General features: G+C 45.6%; 1 protein-coding gene across 5 annotated transcripts in view; it reads left to right on the forward strand.

The window, feature by feature from the left end:
- Grip (Glutamate receptor interacting protein) overlaps positions 1-17,500 on the forward strand; it is a 201,384-nt gene that overhangs the window by 33,774 nt on the left and 150,110 nt on the right. Inside the window, exon 1 of one of the 5 annotated variants that reach the window (XM_045739143.2) lies at positions 14,746-14,964. The exons of the other annotated variants lie outside the window; for them this stretch is intronic. The gene's annotated coding sequence lies outside the window, so the exon portion shown is untranslated. Of the gene's footprint in view, positions 1-14,745; positions 14,965-17,500 lie in introns of those variants that run through there. 5 annotated transcript variants of the gene reach the window in all.

Consider the following 17,500-nt stretch of genomic DNA (forward strand, 5'->3'; position numbering starts at 1 on the left):
GTTATCGCTGAAGGTGGTAAGTGCTTCAAGTGTGTGGCAGCTTTAAGAAGAGCAAGATTCTCATTATCTTCTTGAGGTTATCTTGAGATGATTTCGGGGCTTGACGTCCCCGCGGCCCGGTCCTCGACCAGGCCTCTAACCCCAGGAAGCAGCCCGTAGCAGCTGTCTAACACCCAGGTACCTATTTACTGCTAGGTGAACATAGGCATCAGGGATGAAAGACACTCTGCCCGATTTGTCCCCAACTCCACCGGGGATCGAACCCGGAACCTTAGCACTACGAATCCCGAGCGCTGTCCACTCAGCCGTCAGGCGCCCCCATACATTCCCACGGTAACCGGAGTGCATAATAAAGGTTTTTTATGGTGTAATTACCTCTCGGGGAGTGGGAAAAACGGGTGTTGGGAAGGCGTTCTGGGAGGAACAATGGAGGCTTGGAGGCGGGAGATGAGGATGCTGGAGATATAGGGGGATGTAGGGAGGGGGAGCGTCTCAGGGGGATGCTTCCTTCGTCACTAGACCTAATTGGTCTGGGGTGAGAGTGGATAGTTCCCTCACTGCTCGTTACGACCCGTCAACACCGACACAATAACAGTCTGTATAGGCCTGATATTTTTTGTTCGTCCCAGTCTTGATATAAATATCTATCCATTTTTTATTTGTAAGATTTAATCAAGTTTTCAGGTTGATTAAACTTTTTTTTTCTGTCTGTCTGTCTGTCTCTCTCTCTCTCTGTCTCTCTCTCTCTCTCTCTCTCTCTCTCTCTCTCTCTCTCTCTCTCTCTCTCTCTCTCTCTCTCTCTCTCTCTCTCTCTCTCTGTCTCTCTTGTGTTGTCTTCCCCATGTGGTTTAGACATGTGTCCTACAATCATCTACCAGACATGTGCCCTATCTACATCTACCAGACATGTGTCCTACAAACATCTACCAGACATGTGCCCTATCTACATCTACCACACAATCAACGTGTTTGATAAATAGTTGAAATATACATATTAACATGGAACTTAGGGTTAATTTGGTGTCATTTAAAAAGTAATTGAAAATTTGTTACAAATCGTAAAGTAAGTCACTTTACACTTTATTTTTTTCTTGCAGGTGAGTGGTGACGGTGGAGGACCAGTTCACAGTACTCTCTACAGTTGTCACCGTGGCTGCTATCTTCGGTACTGTGCGCTGTAACTATTAATGCAGGATATCATTGGTTACAATTTGGTTATCTTTTTGTATGTGTGTATGTGCTTCGTAAATGGTGACTTTTTTCTTATTGCTGAGGGAGGTGTTGACTTTAGTGGTGTGTGTGTGTGTGTGTGTGTGTGTGTGTGTGTGTGTGTGTGTGTGTGTGTGTGTGTGTGTGTGTGTGTGTGTGTGTGTGTGTGTGAACAACCACGACAGGGAGAACAGATGAACGCGTGTACGAAAGAAGGCACCACAACCTAAATTCTTGGTCGAGGCCATAAACAACAGAACATTGACAAATAAACACTGACGTACCATTATGTCGCGTCTCCCAACATTACCACTTACGAGTGGCAATGTGCACTTACGAGTGGCAATGTGCACTTACGAGTGGCAATGTGCACTTACGAGTGGCAATGTGCACTTACGAGTGGCAATGTGCACTTACGAGTGGCAATGTGCACTTACGAGTGGCAATGCAATGTGCACTCATAACCTGGGGCCAGATTCACGAAAGCAGTTATTCAAGCACATACGAACGTGTACATCTTTTCTCAATCTTTGACGGCTTTGTTTACATTTATTAAACAGTTTACAAGCATGAAAACTTGTCAATCAACTGTTGTTATTGTTATAAACAGCCTCCTAGTGCTTCGGAGCTCGTTAACTGTTTAATGATTGGAAACAAAGCCGCCAAAGATTGAGAAAAGATGGACAGGTTCGTAAGTGTTTGCCTAAGTGCTTTCGTGAATCTGGCCCCTGGTGCTCCAGGTTGAACTTTGCACACAAACTGTACTTGCCATTAAGAAGAGGACAGTTGAATCGTTCAGATTCATAATAAACTTTTTGCAGTGAAAAAGGTAACACTAATTCGTGATGACCGATGACGCTAATCCACAAAAAAGTATTTGCAATGAACCAGCTAATCCTAAAATGCCAAATTTACAACTGTTAGCAATTGGCAATCTCGTCGCCAGCAGCAACATTGATGGCGGCGCGGCGTAGCTTAAAACTCGAACCATTTCCCGTAAAAGCCCCGGCCGACCTGGAGTCATATTACCACAGGGCTCCCCGAGGGTCGCCTCCGAGGCCCTGACACTCATCCCAGGGGCAAGGAGGGTAGGATGGATGACCCACATGCGGATATCTACTCGGATCCGTCAGGGCCTCAGGTCCCCCAGTCTATCTTCACACAAAATATCGAGGTAAATAGGTGATACATTGGAGCGCATTCGATCGTGGGATCAGATGCGATCCCACGATCAATAACACATGACAGATATTTTAAATAAGTCTAGCATAAACAATTAGAGAAAACGACCTCTAAACCGATTCACAGAAAACGGTACCCGCGGTAAACCATTATCTTTAGGTGTAACTTCAACAGCAGTTGTATAATTAACTAATAATTCGATGCGTTTTGTTGGGTCACGTAATTGACCCAACTTTAATGTTCGTAAACTGAACTTTAATGCTTTATTGATGGAATAGTTTTAATTTTCCTCAAATATGTGATCAAGCTAAAAGGGTAGTGGTTTAATAGCAGTACCGTAGTTAAGGTCACAGTACCGTAGTTGAGGTCACAGTACCATAGTTGAGGTCACAGTACCATAGGTGAGGTCACAGTACCATAGTTGAGGTCACAGTACCGTAGTTGAGGTCACAGTACCATAGTTGAGGTCACAGTACCATAGGTGAGGTCACAGTACCGTAGTTAAGGTCACAGTACCGTAGTTGAGGTCACAGTACCGTAGTTGAGGTCACAGTACCGTAGTTGAGGTCACAGTACCATAGTTAAGGTCAAAGTACCATAGGTGAGGTCACAGTACCATAGGTGAGGTCACAGTACCATAGTTGAGGTCACAGTACCGTAGTTGAGGTCACAGTACCGTAGTTGAGGTCACAGTACCATAGTTGAGGTCACAGTACCATAGGTGAGGTCACAGTACCGTAGTTAAGGTCACAGTACCGTAGTTGAGGTCACAGTACCGTAGTTGAGGTCACAGTACCGTAGTTGAGGTCACAGTACCATAGTTAAGGTCACAGTACCGTAGTTAAGGTCACAGTACCATAGTTAAGGTCACAGTACACAGTCATAAGTGATACTTACAGGCAGGTTAATCTTACAGTGTCCACAGTAAGCAAGCAGCAAACTTGAGACACCTGGTAAAAGATTTTGGGCACAAATTTCATCCCACATGACTTAGACTTTTCTTGAAGTTATGAAGTTGTCTCCAAATTCTTGAATAGTTGTTCACGTATAACTGCCTAAAGGTACATATGGTGTATGTATCATTCTACTGACATATCTTGCAGTTGCTTAGATTGTTTCAGCAATTGGTACAAACTCCCAGAGGTACTTGTAGCCTGGATCGTACCTGGATTGTACCTGGATGGGGTTCTAAGGGTGCTTCTACTCCCAATGTAGAAGAACTTTGTGCCTCTTGTCAAGTCTAGCTTTACTAACCTAACCTAACCGTACTAGATGACATGCATAGAAAAACAACTCTTCCTGGATAGCTGTGAGATGATAGACGAACCTAAAATATATGTTTACCTAGAATTTACCTACTAGAATTTACCTACTTCAAATTATCTGTTAGATTAAGGACCTGCCCGAAACGCTGCGCGTACTAGTGGCTTTACAAGATTGTAAACACTATGCTATGTATGCTATATATGTCACTTTTGAGATCTATTTAATGTTGCACAGACACACTTTTTAAGTGCTTCCTTGCCATAATTCCTTACCGTGTTGAACAGTGTGAGATAGATTTTAATGGGTTATTTAATACTGAATGGCGTGAGACAGTTTTCAAAGCTTTGATATTTGAACAAATCCACAAGGGCCGTGACGAGGATTCGAACCTGCGTCCGGGAGCATCCCAGACACTGCCTTAATCGACTGAACTACGACAGGGTAAAAGGGTTGAAATTTTGATATTTCTGTTTGATATTTGAACTTTTTGTATTAATGGGGAAAATATACAAGTTGGTTTGTGATAGTTTTGATGTATGTGGAGACGCCATTTATAATAGACAGCTGCACAATATACTTATAATGTAGGAAAATAGGATACCCGGTGGTGCCAGGGTCGCGCCCAAAAGGTACTAATCTATTAGTACTTATCAGTGTCTACGGAGAAGTGAGGCATTGTTCTCTCTGCCCTGTCTAATGCCCCTGTTGCAAGGGGGTCCACCCTAACCTCTGTTGCAACGGGGTTCCACCCTAACCTCTGTTGCAACGGGGTCCACCCCAACCTCTGTTGCAACGGGGTTCCACCCTAACCTCTGTTGCAACGGGGTCCACCCTAACCTCTGTTGCACGCTAGAAATGAGTGAAACAGTATTAAACTTTCTGAACACTCGCCATCCTCACTCACTATCCTCACACTCACCATCCCTCACGCTCACCATCCTCCACCCCTCACCATCCTGCCTCTGGCTCCCCGTGACGTCACATTGTTGACAGCTCCACTTCACTTCCCATTTTCTATAATTAGAGAAACCTGAGATCCGTTTTCATTGCTTAAGTTTTGTTGACTTTATTTTTTTGTCCTTGTTACTTGTGGGCGTCAGTCAAGGTGTTTGTTTGTTCTGAATTATGTCGTTGTTCAGTTGGCTTCTTGTATTCACACTCGGAGATCCCGGGTTCGATTCTCTGGCGGTTTAGAAATGGTTGCGGCATGTTCTCTTTCACCTAATGCCTATGTTCACCTTGTGGTAAATAGGTTCTGGGGAGTTTAGGCAACTGTTGTGGGGGGGGGGGGGTTGAATCCTGGAAATGGTCAGTAGTTCCACTTTAATGCTAGCCTAATGTGTGTGTGTGTGTGTGTGTGTGTGTGTGTGTGTGTGTGTGTGTGTGTGTGTGTGTGTGTGTGTGTGTGTGTGTGTGTGTGTGTGTGTGTGTGTGGATTCACCTAGTTGTGTTTGCGGGGGTTGAGCTCTGCTCTTTCGGCCCGCCTCTCAACTGTCAATCAACTGTTTACTAACTACTGTTTTTTTTTCTCCACACCACACACACAAAACCCAGGAAACAGCCCGTGACAGCTGACTAACTCCCAGGTACCTATTTACTGCTAGGTAACAGGGGCATTTAGGGTGAAAGAAACATTTGCCCATTTGTTTCTGCCTGGTGTGGAAATCGAACCCGCGCCACAGAATTACAAGTCCTGCGCGCTATCCACCAGGCTACGAGGCCCCCGTGTGTGTGTGTGTGGTGGGGGGTCAGTGTAAACCTCCACCCTTGAGTCTACACACTGAGTCTTCCTCACTCCTCAGTTCACCTTCATGATGAACTTTGTTAAGGTGAGATGTGTTGCTGGTGAACACCGTTGAACACAAGAGTGAGAGTGTGCAAATATCCTCAACTTGACACACTTAATTATTAATTTATAATTCTAACTTCATATTAAAATGTCATTTATCTTTACAATTATTTCTTCTCGTCATTCTAAATTTATTCTGTATCTTTTGCCAATTTATTTCTCGCGGCACTAATGAGAGGCTGTAAAGTTTTTCTGTGGTTGTTCAGCAGTTCACTCCAACCACTACTGATTTGCATAAATCTCTAACAAGCTTCAAAATCTATATCAAAATCTAGATTGGGCGCTTTCTCCTTTAACAAAACTCAACCATAATGACGTTGTAACTCTGGTCTAAATGCTTACAAATCATCGAATCAAGTTTGTTGACGTTGATTTCTTTACTAAAGTTTAAAGACTTTAAAGTCTCGAGTTGATTCGAGACAGCTTATCCAGCTTGGTAGGCGAGTGACAAGATTCACCAAGCATTTACGAGTCCATGTTCGAAACCTGTGCATCTTTTTCTCAGTTATGGCGGCTAAGTATTTCTTAAATACCACCAACAACTACCGCTCCTGCTCTTCAAGCTTATACAACTCGTATAAGCTTGGGTCAACACTCGTATACACGTATACGACTCGTATAAGTTTGGATCAACACGCGTATACAACTCATATAAGTTTGGGTCAACACATGTATACAACTCGTATAAGCTTGGGTCAACAAGCGTATACACGTATACGACTCGTATAAGCTTGGGTCAACAAGCGTATACACGTATACGACTCGTATAAGCTTGAGTCAACAAGCGTATATACGTATACGACTCGTATAAGCTTGGATCAACAAGCGTATACGACTCGTATAAGCTTGGATCAACACGTGTATACGACTCGTATAAGTTTGGATCAACACGCATATACGACTCGTATAAGCTTGGGTCAACACGGGTATACATGTATATGACTCGTATAAGCTTGGATCAACACGCGTATACGACTCGTATAAGCTTGGATCAATACGCGTATACGACTCATATAAGTTTGGGTCAAGACGCGTATACGACTCGTATAAGCTTGGATCAACACGCGTATACGACTCGTATAAGCTTGGATCAACACGTGTATACGACTCGTATAAGTTTGGGTCAAGACGCGTATACGACTCGTATAAGCTTGGATCAACACGCGTATGAAACTCGTATAAACTTGGGTCAACACGCGTATGCCAGTCGTTTGTTTGGTCTCCTCTCCTTCGCTTTCACAGGTGTTTGTGTTCCATTATTCTGGTGTGCGGGTGTTTGATATTCATCACTGGTGGTGCTGCATCAGCTCCAGGTGTGAACTTAGCTGGCTGTCCTTGCGAGGGAGTGAGCTGCAGCTCTCTGGTCCCGCCTCTCGACTCCTTATAGGTTCCACGTGTATTGGTGTCAGAGATGCTGCTACTGTGGCACCCCAGCACTGTCTCTGGCACCCAGCACTGTCTCTGGCACCCAGCACTGTCTCTGGCACCCAGCACCGTCTCTGGCACTCGAGTAGTTTACAGAGAACAGCGGCATGCTTCAGGTATTCTCACACCTTCACACATTTAGAGTTGCCAGGTTTCTACCCGTCCAATGCTTCCCTCTGTCCACTTCTGTCTCAAAACCTATCCAAACCGGTTCTGTATCAACCGGCCCTGCAGACACCTGTCTATATGTCTGTCAGGTGTCTTCTTGGAAATATCTGTTCCATGTCGTTTGGGTATTCTTGCCAGGTTTGCTTATTTCTTGATGTATCGCGTCTACCTGTCCACACCTGTCCATTCCAGACCATACCTGACTGCATCTATCCACACCTGGCAACATTTGTGCCAGCCCTGGTGGTTGCTAGGTGTCACCATAACAGTGTGTTTACATAACACCGCTCCAAGGGGGCCCTACACGGGAACAAGCGGGGTTCCGCAAGGTCTCTAAGCCTGTAAACGCCGCCGCTGTTGTTTTTTTCACGTAAATAAAGTCCTTTTGATGTGGCTTGAAAGTCTAAAGTCTTGGAATTTGCTGTCGACACAACGCTACAACTCAAGCGTTGTCTTGAGTGGTAGTTTGTTGTGTTCATGGCAACATTGACCAATTTCATGGCAACATTTACCAATTTCATGGCAACATTTATCAATTTCATGGCAACATTTACCAATTTCATGGCAACATTTACCAATTTCATGGCAACATTTACCAATTTCATGGCAACATTTACCAATTTCATGGCAACATTTACCAATTTCATGGCAACATTGACGAATTTCATGGCAACATTTACCAATTTCATGGCAACATTTACCAATTTCATGGCAACATTTACCAATTTCATGGCAACATTGACCAATTTCATGGCAACATTGACCAATTTCATGGCAACATTGACGAATTTCATGGCAACATTGACCAATTTCATTCCAACATTTGCAAATTTACACCAATGTATTCTACATTAAAGAAACATATCTTTTGTTAAAACATAAAATAGTTCACTTTAAATATTCAGAAAGATCAGCCTGGTTGATCAGTCCAGCAACCAGGAGGCCTGGTCGACGACCGGGCCGCGGGGACACTAAGCCCCGGAAGCACCTCAAGGTATGATAGATCTGTATAATTAATATTACTCTCCACACTACACCTTAAACATTATTCTCATAGATGGCAATTAATCATTGTAATCTACTATTAATAATTGATAATAATCATTGTAATCTGCTTCATTGACCTGCTGGAAAAGACGTGAGGACACAGGGCAGGCCTGGCGGACCTGCAGGGGAGGGGGGGCGGGGGACTTGGACTCATATATTGGAAAAATGGAATTATCAGTGCAAGAGCGAAGCCTTGCATATGTCGCAGACCCCGGAACTATTACCCGGATTTGTTGCAGACCGTCAGAAGCAACACAGGGACTCTACACAACGTCAGAAGCAACACAGGGACTCTACACAACGTCAGAAGCAACACAGGGACTCTACACAACGTCAGAAGCAACACAGGGACTCTACACAACGTCAGAAGCAACACAGGGACTCTACACAACGTCAGAAGCAACACAGGGACTCTACACAACGTCAGAAGCAACACAGGGACTCTACACAACGTCAGAAGCAACACAGGGACTCTACACAACTTCAGAAGCAACACAGGGGCTCTACACAACGTCAGAAGCAACACAGGGACTCTACACAACGTCAGAAGCAACACAGGGACTCTACACAACACCAGAAGCAACACAGGGACTCTACACAACACCAGTACCAACACAGGGACTCTACACAACACCAGAAGCAACACAGGGACTCTACACAACACCAGTACCAACACAGAGACTCTACACAACACCAGAAGCAACACAGGGACTCTACACAACACCAGTACCAACACAGGGACTCTACACAACACCAGTACCAACACAGGGACTCTACACAACACCAGAAGCAACACAGGGACTCTACACAACACCAGTACCAACACAGAGACTCTACAAAACACCAGAAGCAACACAGGGACTCTACACAACACCAGTACCAACACAGGGACTCTACACAACACCACAGTCACGTCACGGAGCGGGGCGACTAATCTACCCGGTCCCAGAACCGACCTCTGTGAGGAATGACTTCAGATTAAAACTTTTTTCAGTGAGGAAAGGTGAGGTAATACTTGGAACGGTAGGAGCTTGAGTAGCTCTTGAGCTATGTGAGTGTGCGCAAGGGGGAGAGGGGGATAGAGAGGGAGAGAGAGAGAGAGAGAGAGAGAGAGAGAGAGAGAGAGAGAGAGAGAGAGAGAGGGAGAGAGAGAGGGAGAGAGAGAGAGAGGGAGAGAGGGAGAGAGAGAGAGAGAGGGCGTGAAAACGAACGAATGGTCCACCACAATACAGATGACGTTGGTATGGACCATTATAGGCCTTCTGTTCGCTGTGAATCCTGTTTTAATCCTATATAAAGGTTTCTAAATTACTCGTGTCAGAGGGAAGGTCAGGAATGTGTGGCGTTTGGCGGAGTAACCGCTCCCGGTCCGGCTTTGTTGACATTATTTGTTACGTGGATAGTGGCGTGTGTTGTAGTAGGACTGTGTCCACTCTCTGTTTACTATTTATATTTACTGTCTCTATCTGCAGAAATGAGTTATTAGCTCTTGAACCCCGCCTTTCTAACTAATTTATTTTTCCTCTATATCTACTACATGTGTTTCTAACACACACATCCCCCAGGAAGCAGCCAGTAGCAGCTGTCTAACTCACAGGTACCTGTTTACTGCTAAGTGAACAGGCATCAGGATGAAAGAAACTCTGCTCATTTATTTCCGCCTCCGCCGGGGATCGAACCCGGGCACTTGTGCTTGCGGGGGTTGAGCTCTGGCTCTCTGGTCCCGCCTCTCAGCTGTCAATCAACTGGTGTGTGTGTGTGTGTACTCACCTAGTTGTACTCAGCTAGTACTCACTCTTGGTTTAATGCCCGTGAGTTCCTCGTTCACAGTATGGGATTACGGTTTATTCATGCCCGTGCCACTTCTTGTGTGGCTTAATCTTCATCAATCAATCAATTCATCAATCAATCGTCTCATCATCATCTAGTGTGTGGGTTGGTCATCATACCTTCAGCCCCGTTATTGTGACTCATCGTTTGCTTGTTAAAAAAAAATTGTATTCATTGTTTTAGTCCGCCACACACCTGGCCACACACAGTGCTAAGCCTCATATATATACCTGTTCTTATGTCCTCCTTGGATAGGGTCGATTTTTGTGCAGTAGTGAGCAGCGTGTTGTGTGGTGTCGAGGGGAGAGTTACGCGCCGGTTTGGGTGTTAATTAGTTGTAATTGGTGGTAATTAATAGTAATTAATAATAGCAGGGAATATTAAACAGTGCGAAGGGTGTGACCAGCCTCGTGTTCTAGGCTATGGCACCTCTATACTATGGCACCTCTATACTATGGCACCTCTATACTATGGCACCTCTATACTATAGTGGCTCTACACTATGGCACCTCTATACTATGGCACCTCTACACTATGGCACCTCTATACTATGGCACCTCTACACTATGGCACCTCTATACTATGGCACCTCTACACTATGGCACCTCTATACTATGGCAACTCTATACTATGGCACCTCTATACTATGGCACCTCTACACTATGGCACCTCTATACTATGGCACCTCTACACTATGGCACCTCTATACTATGGCACCTCTACACTATGGCACCTCTATACTATGGCACCTCTACACTATGGCACCTCTATACTATGGCACCTCTTCTATGGCACCTCTATACTATAGTGCCTCTACACTATGGCACCTCTTCTATGGCACCTCTACGCTATGGCACCTCTACACTATGGCACCTCTACACTATGGCACCTTTACAATATGGCACCTCTACACTATGGCACCTCTACACTATGGCACACCCCCAGGCACTCTACACTCTGTGGCACCCCCCAGCTGTCACCCCCAGACCCCCCCCCCCTCTCTAAGCCTTAATAGACCCTGAAAACCGGAGATTCGACAGTTCCCGCTTCCTCAATGTTTACCTTGTGTGATGCTGACAGCACCGAGTGAGAAAGTGGGAAAATGAGTCTTGCCAAAATAGTGATATGACAGCTCACTGACAGCAGGCATGATTGCCCCATGACAGATCGGCTGACAGGTGCCGTACCCATGGCGTGGTGCTCCGCTGTCAAGGATGACAGGGAGGTCTATAGGCCTATAGACGAGAATGGATAACGTGACTACGTCCCTTTCACCCACTTCCCCTCACAATGCCCAAAGCAGGAGAGATGAGGTCATTGGCACTGCTTGGCATCGCTTGGCACCGTGACTGTCGCCCCAAAGAAGGCAGTGACTGGCGGTGCCAAGCAGGAGATTGAGTGCTGCATTAACTCTCACTGTGCCTGTCACGCAGGAAGATTGAAAACACATGTCGACGTATTCCAGAGAATTGAGGTTGTCCTCTAAAAAGGTTTCTTCGACTTCCTTCACTGGGAATACCAACTCGCAGTACATGAATCATCTTAAGAGTGTGAGTGAGTGTGAGGTAGAGTGTGAGGGTGATGTAGAGTGTGAGGGTGAGGTAGAGTGTGTGAGGTAGAGTGAGGGGGGGGCCCTGGTGACCGCTAGGGGGCCCACAGGTGGTGCTTGTTGGGGCTGAACTACAGCGTGTCGGGGTGAACCTAATTGTTGCCGGTCGGAGCCAATACCGGCACGCCCTTGGCACCCTCCGTGACAGTGAGGGGAGGGGGAAGGGGAGAGGAAGGGAAGGAAGGAAGGGGAGGAGGAAGAGGGGAAGGGAGGAGGAAAGCGGTGGTTAAGCGTAGCAGTGAAGGTAAGACAAAGGAACTTACTAACAAGGATGGTTGAGGTGATGTGGGGGCCCCTTAGGGAACCACGTGGGGGCCACTTAGGGAACCACGTGGGGGCCACTTAGGGAACCACGTGAGGGCCCCTTAGGGAACCACGTGAGGGCCACTTAGGGAACCACGTGAGGGCCACTCAGGGAACCACGTGAGGGCCCCTAGGGAACCACGTGAGGGCCACTTAGGGAACCACGTGAGGGCCCCTTAGGGAACCACGTGAGGGCCCCTTAGGGAACCACGTGGGGCCCACTTAGGGAACAGCTCGAGGGTAGCTCCACAAGATTCCAATGTCCGTGGGTTTTAAGGGGCCCTCCCTGAAGGGCTCCAGCTCCGGGCCTCTCGTGGACCCCTAATTTTGATACTTGCGAGGGCTTTTGCAGCCCTTAATGCTGCAAGAGAGAAACCTCTTAGTTGCAACACGTCGTCTTCAACAAGGCCCAGTACGACACTTTCGCCAGTCGCTGCCATTTTTTAGTACGACCATTTTTTGCCCTTAGGTGGAGTATACGTCAAAATACGACGTACTATTAGGAGTACTGTGGTAGGCTGAACAAATCCACAAGGGCCGTGACGAGGGTTCGAACCTGCGTCCGAGAGGATCCCAGACGCTGCCTGAATGGTAGGCTCTTTTAGGCTAGGCTCTCTTAAAGGCAATTATTCCAAATATAGGCTTAAAACACCAAAGTGATAGACAACATGGGTTATAGAGGTGCTCTCCTTTACCCTCTAGATTATCCTAGAGGGTTACTAAACAATCCAAACACCTCCTTGAGGTTACCTTGAGGTGCTTCTTCCGGGGCTTAGCATCCCGCGCGGCCCGGTCGTCGACCAGGCCTCCTGGTTGCTGGACTCCTCTCTCCTAGTCTCTCCTCGCGGAATTAAAGATAAAAACAGATCACACGCTATTCAGGGTGACGTAAATTGCCGCTCAGATGAAGTTGTACCGTCGATATCAACTTTGAATACAAGATAGCGTGAGTATTATTCATTATTGGGGCGACATTGTAGAGAGTAAACTTTGTTTTGGTGTCTCAGACAGCTTAGGGAAGATGTCTTGATGGTACCTGCAGGCCGGCGACTTATGAAACAACGTGTAATAGCTCTAGATACGGAGTCGCCGGCCTGTAGGTACCTTCAAGACGTCTTCCCTAAGCTGTCTGAGACTACGTTCAAAGCAACGTTTGAGGGTGGGAATAAAAACCCATTTTCTATAATTTGGAAGCATAACTGAGGTAAAACCCCATTTTCTGTAGTTTGAAGGCATAACTGAGGTATAACTGGCTTCTATCTCGATGATGATCCCACCAGGCACAAGTACTGGTGAAGTGTCGTTGGCCCTCCAGCAGGCGTCGAGGCGGATACCAGTTTGTTGGTTCGTCGTGGTGGTTGGCTGGGCCGTGGCCTTGGTTGTGCCGCTAGGCTTGGCCGGTTGTTTGGTTGTGCCACTAGGCTTGGCCGTGGCTTTGGTTGTGGCGGTTGGCTGGGCCATGGCCTTGATTTTCTTGGAGCTCTTCCTTTCCTTCGGGACACAGCAGCGAGGCAGCCTTGTGCCCCTCACCACAGCGCACTTGCTGGCGCTGTTGGACCACTTTGGTTTCGAGTTTACAAAGTGGTGATACTTGCAACACTTGAAACACTATTGGAGCTCTAGAGTGCCTTTCCGTGGAGCTCTGATGTGGAGTGGATGTGATGGCGAGGGATGCGAACCCTCTTTCCCTGGCGCGGTGTGCTGTGCCAGTGGCGGGAGTTACAGCGTTGGCGGCCTTGATTAAATGTGTGATCTACGATTGCTACGGTGAGGGGTCTCTTCATTGGTCTGTTCTCGAGGGCGTCTTCTCCTGCTTCAGTTCTGCAGGCCGTCAGCCTGTGCGCGCAAACTGTTCTGTTGGGTTGTAGTTGCTGAGGCGGTAATCGCAAGATGCTGCTCGCCTGTTTGAGTGCTGGCAGGTGAACTGGGTCTAGTGTTTTTCCTTAAGTCATACACATACAAGAGTGCAGAGTGCTCATACGTAAACACTTGGACTGGCTTCAGGAGCCTCCAGACTTCCTGTGACTTCAGTAGAAATCCGGTTGTATGATTTTTTACAAGTCAGTGGTGGTCTAGTGGTAGAGTATGCGGGCTAGGGACTATCTTGGTTGTAGGTTCGAGTCTACCTCACAGCCCTGGTGGATTTTCTTTTCCCTGGGGTCATGGCCGATGTTAACTACAGCACCGCCTCTATGTCGTTGTAAACAGGGACGTTTACTGCTCGGTGGAGGTGTTTCAAGCGACAGCCACACACAGTTGCTCACAGTCCTCGGCTGTCAACGACTCTGATGTATGTGTGTGTACTCACCTATTTGTGCTTGCGTGTGTTGAGCTCTGGCTCTTTGGTCTCGCCTCTCAACTGTCAATCAACTGGTGTACAGGTTCCTGAGCCTACTGGGCTCTATCATATCTACATTTGAAACTGTGTATGGAGTCAGCCTCCACCACATCACTGCCTAATGCATTCCATTTGTCAACCACTCTGACACTAAAAAAGTTTTTTCTAACGTCCCTGTGGCTCATTTGGGTACTCAGTCTCCACCTGTGTCCCCTTGTTCGCGTACCACATGCGTATGTGTACTCACCTAGTACAGTGTGCGTGTGCGTGTGTGCGTAAGAGACACTGAGGTGTAGCGAGTGTACACCAACACCAGAAAATAACACACACTGAGAGAAAGAAGAGAGAAGAGAAATAAATGGGAAGAGAGAGAGGGGAGGGAGAGAGAGAGAGAGAGAGAGAGAGAGAGAGAGAGAGAGAGAGAGAGAGAGAGAGAGGGAGGAGGAGGAGATGGAGTGAGGGAGGGAGGGAGAGTGAGCTTCACCATAGTGAGGAGCCGCAGTGTGAGGAAAGTGAGGGGCAAGAGAGCACGGAACGCTCCTCTACCCGCCTCGCGTTCTGGCCCTCCCCGGGTTCGACTCCCGTTGCGTCCAAACACCGACATTCTCGCAAATTAAAAACAAAAGATTGTCGGAATGAAAACAACTAAATAGTGTGTTGTATTTCAACTAAATGAAAACATACATTTTCATACACAGGTATACACACCTGTGAATACACACCTGTGAATACAATCATGTATGTATCTTCAGAAGTCGTCTATATGTGTTTGTTGTGAATCGAGTATGCAAAAATAAAATACATCAGAAAATAATTGTATTTGATTCCAAAGCTCTACTGTATTGTGCCAATTTACAACAAAAAATACAGCAGTTGTAGTTTCATATTCTAAAAACATCGAAATGTATATATATATACAATGAGCTAAAAATACACAAAGTGGAAGATCTAGATGTGTATAGTGAACCAGTGTAGCTATGGGTAAGGTGTGTATTGTTGTATAGTGAATACGGTCTTCACTGTATGGACAGTGTCACATGTGTGTGTGTGTATTTTGTGATTTCAATGGAATTACTGTTTAATATGACTTTTTTTAGTTCAGTTAATGGGGGTTCTGACTGTACTGGGGTTCTAAATGATTGTATTAATCGTCCAGTCACGTGTGTAAAATATTACATTAATCGTCCAGTCACGTGTGTAAAACATTACATTAATCGTCCAGTCACGTGTGTAAAATATTACATTAATCGTCCAGTCACATGTGTAAAACATTCAATTAATCGACCAGTCACATATGTAAAACATTCAATTAATCGACCAGTCACATGTGTAAAACATTACATTAATCGACCAGTCACATGTGTAAAACATTACATTAATCGACCAGTCACATGTGTAAAACATTACATTAATCGACCAGTCACATGTGTAAAACATTACATTAATCGACCAGTCACATGTGTAAAACATTACATTAATCGACCAGTCACATGTGTAAAACATTACATTAATCGACCAGTCACATGTGTAAAACATTACATTAATCGACCAGTCACATGTGTAAAACATTACATTAATCGACCAGTCACATGTGTAAAACATTACATTAATCGACCAGTCACATGTGTAAATTTTGTTTTGAGATATAGGAAAAAAAATAATATTTTAGGTTACATAGCCAGCAATTATTTTTAATTTAAATTACTTTTGTAATTATTAAATTTGTCCTTAAGAACTACAGCTGAGTATTACTCCTTGTTTCCTGTAATGACTGTAATTATGGGGGACCTGGGTGGAAGCTGGGTACTCAGATGAGTCACAGAGATGTTAGGAAGTTTTCTTTTAGCGCGAGAGTAGTGGGAAAATAGAATGCACTTAAGGAACAGCTTGTGGAAGCAAACTCTGTTTCGTAATTTTAAAAACTAGGTATGATAGGGCTATAGGACTATAGTCATTGCTGTAAACAACCGATGGCTCGAAAGGCGGGATCCAAGAGTCAATGCTCGATCCTGCAAGCACAAAATAGGCGAGTATAAATAGGTGAGTACACACACACACACATACACGCACGCACACACACACACACACACACACACACACACACACACACACACACACACACACACACACACACACACACACACACACACACACACCACACACCTGTCACCTGAAGCACACACCACCACAAGACTGACGATGTAGTTAAACCATTAATACCTATTGTATGTGAGTTAGTGTCTCACCTCTCCAACGCCTCCTCCCCCCCTCCCCATCCCCCCACTCCACCTCCCCCCCACACCTGCCTCCACTCCCCCCTTCCCCCAAGACCCCCCCCCCCTCCCCCTCTCACACACACACACTACACCAAATACGTCAGACAATGGAGTAACTGTCTTCCCAGCGCTGATTACAGTTTTATATCCTTGCAAATTGTGATATAAAATTTGTTTTAACACGTTCGCAAGCACACCAATCAGCTCCCGTGGTGGTCCGAGTGTTCCGTAGCACCCAGGGTGACCGAGCTCAATCCCCCGTCACCCACAGGTTTCGGCGTATGTTGCTTGGCCGTGGTAATTAAGTGGTATTATGTAATATTATATGTAAGATCGTCTCCAGAGAGCCACTGAGGATGCTCACATACCTGTGAGACACAGGTATGATATTCTTAAGTATATTCTTAAGATAATAAGATCTTAAGTAATATCTTAAGATATTCTTAAGTATATCACATACGTAAGCCTAGTTCCTGAAGATGCAGCGGCAACATGGAGCGTCAATTGCCTTGTCAAGTACATCAAGTTGAGAGTTACGAGGAGAGACTAAATGAGTTGTTCATTGTTTCACTCAACAAGGGAGGCAGAGGAGACATGATCACGACATACAATGCTCACCAAGATAGACAGAAACAAATTGACGTGGCAGGGAAGCAGAACAAGCACACAAGAAGGATCACTTGAGTTACACAAATGTTAAAAATTTTAACATCAGGATAGTGTGAATGTTTGTAATGTTCAATGCTTGCAAGCAGAGATGAACAAACACCAAGAGGTTGGAACAACCACACACACACAGTCACTGGAACAACATTTTGGAACAATGTCATCTGTGAGGAAATTTATTGTGGTTATGTCTTGGGATCGAACTCTCCTCCCTAGGCTCCCTGGAATGAAATCTGTCAGCTACAGTGTATTGATATATTTACCAATAAAATAAAATGTCTCTGGAAGGCAGGACATCAGAGGCTTAAGGCTAGACTCACTAAAAACTTTCC

Source organism: Procambarus clarkii, chromosome 36 (genome assembly GCF_040958095.1).
Source record: "Procambarus clarkii isolate CNS0578487 chromosome 36, FALCON_Pclarkii_2.0, whole genome shotgun sequence".
Taxonomy (NCBI): Eukaryota; Metazoa; Arthropoda; class Malacostraca; order Decapoda; family Cambaridae; genus Procambarus; species Procambarus clarkii.